Below are 8,817 nucleotides of genomic sequence, written 5' to 3'. Positions count from 1 at the left end.
CTCCCCAATTAATGGGTATAGATTAGCAGAATGAATTTTAAAAAATACAGTATCCAGCTATATGATATCTATAAGAAATTCACTTTTTATCTAAAGAAAAGCATAGGTTAAACATAAAATGATGGAAAAAGATATTCCATGAATATTGTAACCAAATAAAAATAGGAGTGGTTATATTAAAAGAAATGTAATAAAACCATCTATAAATCACAAATTTAATTATTACATAATGATGACAGTGCCTTTCTTCAAAAGATACAATTATGAACATATACACACCAAAGATCAGAGCTCCTATAGATCTGAAGCAAACACTGGCACACTTTTAGGTGGATATAGGAAGCTCTACAATAGTAGTGGAAGACTCCTATATCCTACTTTAAATAATGGATAGAACAACCACAGAAGTTCATAAAAGATATGGAGGACATCAATGATATTATTAATAAGCTGGACCTAAAAGACATTTTTTTTTGTATCCAAAATCTTTTATTGGGATCGTTTCCCACTCGTCTTGATTCAGGGTGCTTTCAGTGCTGCTTCTATCTGAAGGAACGTCCTTCCATAAGCCTTACATTTCTTCCTGTAGGCTGGCAAAGAACAGTGGAGCAGCCAACAAACAAAACTACCATTCCCGCACGTCTAAAGGCTGTGGTGATTTTGCAGCATCCTGGACATTTCACGTCCATGAAGTAGGTGCTGGGGTTCGGCACCAGGCATTTCTTCTGGTGTTTGCTCTTCTCCTCTTCTGAGGATAGGTGGAGGAGGTCCTTTGCGAGAGTCACGTCTTTGTGGGAAGGTCATCACTGCCAGAAAGCCTGAACCTAAAAGACATTTGGGGAACACTACATGCAACGGCAGTAGATTACACAGTTTTCTCAAATACACGTGGAATATTCCCTACAACAGACCATGTGTGTAGTCACAAAACAATTCTTAAAAGTATTAAAAACTTTGAAATAAAACAAAATATCTTTCTCATTGAAATGGAATTAAATTAGAAATCAGTAGCAGAAGAAAAAAATGGAAGGTCTTAACAGATTTGGGAATTAAACAATAAACCCTTAAACAATGGTTCTGAGAAGACATGATAAGGGATTTAGAAAATGAGAATAATGAATAGGAAAACACGAGGTAATAAAACTTATGGGATGCAGTGAAAATCAGGGTGATAAGGGGCATTTAGAGCTATAAATGCTTGTATTTAAAGAGAACAAAGATCTTGAAGCCAACAACCTAAATGTTTACCTTAAGAAACTAGAAAATAAGAATGTACTATATCTGAGACTAGCATAAAGAATACAAGAATACTGAGAGCAGAGATGACCAGAAGAGATAATAGAAAATACGAATAAAACTAAGAGTTAGTTCTTCAAAAAGATTGACAAAATTGACAGACATTCAAGTAGACTAAAAAAGAAACAGAAGGCTCAAGTAAGTTATAAAAAGATATTGTCAGAATATTATGGACACCGTATACTGAAAAATTAGAAAATCTAAATGCAATGGATAAAGTTTGGGCAAAATGCAACCTCTCAAACCTGAATCCTGAAGAGATAGAAAGTATGACACAGTAACGAAAGTAAAACTAGTAAGGAATTGAATCAGTAATCAAATCTCCCAAATAATTAAAAGCTGAAAACCAGCAGTCATTACTGGTAAATTCTACCAAACATTAAAAAGAAAATAAACAGCAATACTCTTCAAAATTTAACAAAATAAATGAAGAAGAGGGAACACTTCCAAACTAACTCTATGATGCCAGCATTTGCTTGATAAGAAAGCAGGATAAAGCACTACAAGAAAATAGAACATTAGACTGTTATCTCTGATGAATATCGCTGTAAAAATCCTTACATAAATACTAGTAAAAATAATCCAATAGAACATTAAAAGGGCCATATACCACAACCAAATGTAATTCATTCTTGTAATACAAAGATGGTTCAATATATGAAAATCAATCAATGCAAAAATTACATTAACTGAAGATTAAACCACATGTGATTAATCTCACTGATGCAATAAAAGCATTTGAAAGAAAAATTTAATAAATTTTCGTGAAAAAATCTTCAAAAAAGTTACATATTAAAAAAGCACCTCAATGTTTTAATGGTCATATATGAAAAACCCATATCTAATCGCAGCCTCAATGATACAAAACTGAAAATTTTTCTCTTTAAGTATAAACAAGACAAGGATATCTACTTTCATGACTTCCATTCAACATATTACAGAGTCCTAGCTAATAAGAAAGGCAAGGGGAAAAAAAGTAAAAATTAATCCCAACTGGAAAAGGAGTAAAATTGCCTCTGTTAACAAATGACATGATATTATATGTATTGGAAACACTATATGTATTAGAAAACATTAAATATCACACAAAATAATGTTATACATAATAAAGTGCAGCCAAGTTTCAGGACATACAATTAGTAACCAAAAACAAGTCATATTTCTGTATAGTAACAATGTGGCACTTGAAAACTAATTAAGGAAACAATTGCATTTAATATAGATTCATAAAAAATTAAATACTTAGGAATAACTTAACCAAGGAGATGACAAGTTGTACACAGAAATCTAAAAAGGTGTCGCTGAAATAAATTGAAGAAGATGCACATTAGTGGAAAGACTTTCCATGTATGTGGAATGGAAGACTTAATAGTGGCATGATGTCAATAGTATCCAATACAATTTCTGTCAAATGCAATCTGTATCAAAATCACTATGATGTTTTCAATACAATCCCCATCAAAATTCCAATGATGTTTCCCCCCAGATGTGGAAAAATCCATCCTAATGGGATCCATCCATTAACAAACACTGAATAGCCAAACTATCTTGAAAAAGAGAAACAAAGTTGGAAAGCTCACTTTTTTTTACTTCAAAATTTATTACAAAGCTACAGTAATAAAATTAGTGTGGTAGTAGCTTGAAGACAAGTGAAGTAGATCAGACCAGTGAAATAGATTAGATCAGTGAAGTAGAATATAATCCAGAAATAAATCCTCTCATGGTCAAATGATTTTCAACAATGGTGCCAAAACCTCTCATGGAGAAAGAGCATAACAATGACTTTGGGAAAACCCGATAGCCACATGCAAAATAAATGAAGTTGGACCTTTTCCTTACACCATATACAAATATGAATCCAAAATGAATCAAAGACCTAAGTGTAACACCTGTAACTATAAGCTCAGAAAAAATCATAAGGGAAAAGCTCCATGACATTGGATGCGGGAATGATTTACTGGATATACCACTAAACATCAGAAAAATGAAAATCGATAAACTGAATAACATAACATCAAAAACTTTGTGCATCAAAGCACACAATCAATATAATGAAAAGCAACCCATGAAATTTGAGAAATATTTGCAAATCATATATACGATAAGGGACCCATATCTTGAATATATAAAGAACTTCTCTGCTTTATCAACAATACTAAACAACCCAATTTTTTAAAATGGGCTATTTTTTAGATAGGAAAAGTATTTGAATAGACTTTTAACAAAAATACATACAAATGACCCAAAAGCACATGTAAATATGCTCCACATCACTAATTATTAGGAAAATATGAATGAAAACACAGTCAGATACCATCTCCCAACTATTAGAATGGTTATTTTCAAGAAAGAAAAGAAGAAAGAACAGAAATGTTAGCCAGGATATGGAGAAATTGGAACTCTTGTGTACTGTTGTTTTGGGGGGAAAACAGTGCAGAGATAAGGAAAAACAGTGTGGTGGTTCTTCAAAATATTAAAAATAGGATTATCACCTGATTTAGCAATTCTACTTCTGGGCATATGCCCAAAAGATTTGTGAGCAAGTCTCAAAGAGATATTTGTATGCTGTGTCCATAGAGGCACTATTCAAAACAGCCAAAATGCCGAACCAGCTTAAGTGATGTCATCAGATGAAGAGAAAAACAAAATTTGGCATATGCACATGATGGAATGCTCTTTAGCCTTAAAATAATGGGAACCCCAACACATGCTACAATATAGATGAAGCTTGAAGACATTAGGCTAAGTAAAATAAGCCAGTCACAAAAAGATGGGGAAAAGAAAGACAGCCACATTTAGAGAGAAAAAATGTGAAAGTGTTACTGCCAGAGGAAAAGAAATGGAGAGTGCTTGTTTAATGGATATAGTGTTTGTACTTGGAACAATGAAGTATTTCCAAAAATAGAGAGTGGTGATAATTGTACGACATTGTGAATGCACTTAATACCAGTGAATTATTTTTTTAATTAGTATTTTGAGAAATATTTTATTTTATGTTTTTTAACATTTATTCATTTATATTGAGAGAGAGAGAGAGAGAGAGCTCACACCAGCAGAGGAGAGGCAGAGAGAGAGGGAGAGATAGAATCTCAAATAGATTCCACACTGTTAGTGCAGAGCCCAAAGCAGGGCTTTATCTCAGGAATCACAAGATCATGACCTGAGCTGAAGTCAAGAGTCAAATGCTTAACTGACTGAGCCACTGAGTCACCCCAATGCCAGTGAATTCTTAAAATGACACAAGGGTAAATTTTATTTTATATATATTTTAGCATAGTAAAAAATTAAATAAAGGAGGGGTGAGATGAAGGAAGGAAGGAAAGGAAGAAAGGAGGGAGGGAAAGAAGGAGGGAGTCAAAGAGAAGAGAGAGAGGGAGGGACAGAAAGGGGAGAGAGAGAATACCTTGCTTGTATCCTAGGAAATCTATAAATTATATAAATTCTTTAGAAAATAACAAACGTCCACAGCCTAATTTTCTGCTTTTTAAAAATACCTCATTGTTGAGGCAGCGGGGGGTGGCTCAGCTGGTTAAGCATATCCTGAGATAGAACCCTAAGTCAGGCCCTCATGGACAGTGCAGAGCCTGCCTGGGATATTCTCTCTCCCTCTCTCTTTGTGCCTCCCACACTCATGTTCTCTCTCTCTTTCTCTCAAAATAAATAAAAAATACGTAATTTTTAAGTTTGCTTAAATCTTACCCCAAATATCTAAGTTATCTGCCTTCTCTCTAACAAACAAAATCAATTGTTTCAAGGAGAATTGTGGGAACTTACAAATATAAAACAGCATAATAGAAAAAAATATATATATTTCTGCATTTTTAGGAATGTATGCTGCTTGATGCAGGTAACATATTTCATAGTTTCTTCTGTCACTTGATGTAACGATACAGTTGATATGGCTACCATTATTTAGTTATTTTGAATTTCATTTGATACGGATTAGTTCATGAGATTTTACTAACTGGAACAAATATAAGCAAGAGAATCCAAACTCTTATGACCTTATCTGCTTCTAAGCTTTAGTTTAATGAAAGATTTTACTTAAAAAATCTTCAGGAAGAGTCTAGCAGTTATGTCATCATTAAAAATTAAGGGTTTTCAAGAATGAACAGAAAAAGCACTTGGATATTTCGAGGACTAATGCTGTGGTAGTATTGAGGGTGTCATTGAAAATATACAGAAAATAATATATAGTTGTGTCTTCCAAAACTCAAAAGCACAGAACCAAATGGGAACCTAAAATAAGTGGATTAAGATTATAGTAGCCTCCAAACAGTAGATTCATCAAAGTTAACAGGGATCTTTATGGGAGAACTTCGGTGAGTAGTTTGCCAGCAGCAATCAAAGCCAAAAATGTATCAAATAATATAGATGGTATCGTAAAGTTATTCTTTATTTTAATTAAGGCACAACTGCCCAAACTCATATGGAAGCAAACCTACTTGTAATATTTGCATCTTATTCCTGGAACATTTTAGCTTTTGATTGTCCCTGTTTACATGAAATGCACTGTAATATAAATGACTTTCATAAAAGTCGCCGGCTTCAAACCACCTGCTGGTGCTGACAGCAGTAGCAACAATTCGACTGTTGCAAAGTGATATTCAATTGCAATATCTACTGTGGGATCCACAAATCGTTCTCTTAGGTTATGTGATTTGTTGGAATAAGATCATATTTACCAATCCTCCTTTGCTATCTTTCAGTCTTCCTGGTACTACTTGCTTTGGTTGATTCTACCAAGGCGTGGGACAAGCAGAGGGGTGATTCGGTTTAGAACCCCCACTGTCCTGCACTGCACAAGGGAACAGCCCTTGAAAAGTGTAGGATCTCAGAGTTCCCGGAAACAGGCCCAGTGAAAGAAAGCTCAGTGTAAAATGGAATATCCGGCTTCCAGTTCAACCATTTCTGTGCTATTTGGGCAGCAATGTCCCATCACAGTGCTTGGAACTGTACCAGCGCTGGTACACTCGGGTGTCCGAAAGAAAGGGTTTAAGAAGCCCCACAATTCATCTGGTGCAATGAAGTCCTTGTGTGGATGACAGACATTTTCTCTAGATACTAGGGCATGCTGTTATGACACAAACATTTTGGCACAGTTTTTTCATTGGTGACCACATTGCAGCAGTTAAACTTCACTTGCCCCGAGGCCTCCAGAATCCAGTATAAACAATTCTCGAATATGAGCCTAGGTTTATGGGAGCGGTCTTTGGGAACTGTGGGCAAATGGACAGTACTTGCCCTGTTTCAAAGGTGCAGCCTCTTCTCAGCTCTTGTCCATCGCTGCCATGTTAGAGTAGGGCCAGCGTTTCAGATCCTTTGGTGTTTATCATTTCCTATCATGCATAGTCAACCATTTTCTATTTTATAAATATATTCCAACTCCCAAGCCGGAGACACCAGGGCAATAGCTGGAGCTCTGTCTATTCGCACAGAGCAAAATAGAAAATAGCAGATAAAGTCTTTGCTGGACTGGAGAGGTGGGACAACAAATAATAATTTGAAAAAAAAAAACAAAAAACACTGCTTTTTCATTTCTTTAAATGATATTGTGCCCCTTTTAAGATGTTTATTTATTTTTGAGAAAGAGACAGTGCAAGCACACGTGTGTGCATGGAGGGAGGGGCAGAGAGAGAGAATCTCAAGCAGGCTTTGCACTGAAGTCCAAAGCAGGAACTATGAGATCATGATTTGAACCAAAATCAAGTCAGATGTTTAACCAATTGAGCCACCAGGTGTGCCCAGTATTGTGTGCATGTGATCTCCACATCACCATGTTTCACAACTGTTTTTTAGACCACAATGGAATTTTGACACAAATAATTTCTCTTTCTTTTTATTTTTTTCATTCTTTTTAATTTAATTAATTCATTTATTTTTGCTTTCTTCTTCTTGAAGCATAATCTTCATTTTGATCCAAGGAGGTGACCCTTTTCTTGTTTCTTCTACTCCTACTGTCTGTTCTATTTAGTCTATGGTGTTAGATCCCTTCCTTCAAAGTTCAGTCTTGTCTGCCATGTTTCTCTCTCACTCGAGCCCCTAGTTTCAAATATCATCTATATGCCCATTATCCTAACCATACACCTCTCTTCACCAATTATTCCCCAAATGTTGAGCTGTCAATCACTTACTGACTCAGCAATTCTATTGGTTATCTCCAGTGATAATTTCCAACTTAACATTTCAAACCCAAACTTTTAATTTTTACCCTAAGTTATGCTACTGTAGTCTTCAGCATTTTACTAAATGGTACCACTATACACACACATACACACACATTGAACATGCCTGTGCGCGCGCACACACACACACACACACACACACTCTCAGATACTTGTCTTTATTCTTCCACTAAAAGACAATCTACATGAATGCAGGTAGCTGTGTTTGGCCATACGCTTCAACAGCATCTTACGCCACGTTACTCCAATCTCATGTTTCTGTACCACTGCTTTTCTTCATGGCTCAAGACTCAGCTTGGCTTCACCCTTATTGATGTACGTCACCTCCATTCAGAGATAGATCACTCTTTATTTGTTCCTACACTAAATGTATTTCCATCATTGAATACCACAGCTCATTGCATGTCTCTGTTTCTATCTCTTCCCATGTGGCATGCTGGCCAGGCCTGGCCCATATCAGTCAGCCAGTCACTTTTTTGAATGAATAATTTTGCAGGTATGTGGCTAAAACATCTGCTGATAACACAAGCAAACACAAGAAGCACAGAGGTAAGTCGCATGACAACTCTGATGGATGGAGATTGCTACCTGAAAGGCTGTGCATAGGGCAGAGCAAACTCAATAAGAATAAAGGTGAGGGCAGATTTATGGAGTCTCATTGGCCCAGCCACATAAAGCAAACACAGGCAAGGCAGACCTTTCTATTCCTGCACTTGTAATCCCGCTGGAGACTCATGGCAGAGAAGATCTGTCTTTGAGACAAGTGCCCCTTGCGATGAACAGACTACTGAAAACACTTTGGTATTAATTATTCCTCCCCTAAAATGCTACACGAAGCATATGCATTCAGAGAGCTCTCTCTGTATCAATGCTTCAAAATTAACAGAGGAACATCAGTGTTGTGCGGTAGAAAAAGCATGGGCTTTGACCAATCAACCTGGGTCTGAGATGCCAGTTCAACTACTTCCTGTTTGCAGAATTTGAAAAAGTAGATGAAAAATCTCAATACTCCAGTTCCCTTTTAATGAAGTGAAGGCTAATGATAATTACTAATCGGTTTGCTATGAACATTAACTAAAACCGTGCATGTAAATAGCCTATTATGAAGAAAGCACTGCACGAGTTTAACAAATTAAACCAGGATTTACTGCTCAATATGGATCATGATCATTATCACATGGGTGCTCACCAGGATTGGCTTCTCCCACAGATGGGATGCCCATTAACATGGTAGGACAGTCTGCTTACAAACGCTCGATATTTTCTGAACACCTATTATGTGCCAGGTGCATGATCCAGGGTGTGAGGGATATGAGAACAGGCTCGGTCACCACTT

The 8,817-nt window shown here is 36.2% G+C and overlaps 1 pseudogene; it reads right to left on the bottom strand.

The window, feature by feature from the left end:
• Nucleotides 1-542: 542 nt before the first annotated feature.
• LOC144233728 (small ribosomal subunit protein eS27-like pseudogene) lies at nt 543-689 on the bottom strand (annotated as a pseudogene).
• Nucleotides 690-8,817: the final 8,128 nt, after the last annotated feature.

This window comes from Crocuta crocuta, unplaced genomic scaffold (assembly GCF_008692635.1).
Source record: "Crocuta crocuta isolate KB4526 unplaced genomic scaffold, BGI_CrCroc_1.0 scaffold5, whole genome shotgun sequence".
Taxonomy (NCBI): domain Eukaryota; kingdom Metazoa; phylum Chordata; class Mammalia; order Carnivora; family Hyaenidae; genus Crocuta; species Crocuta crocuta.
This window is presented reverse-complemented; position numbering and strand designations above follow the sequence as displayed.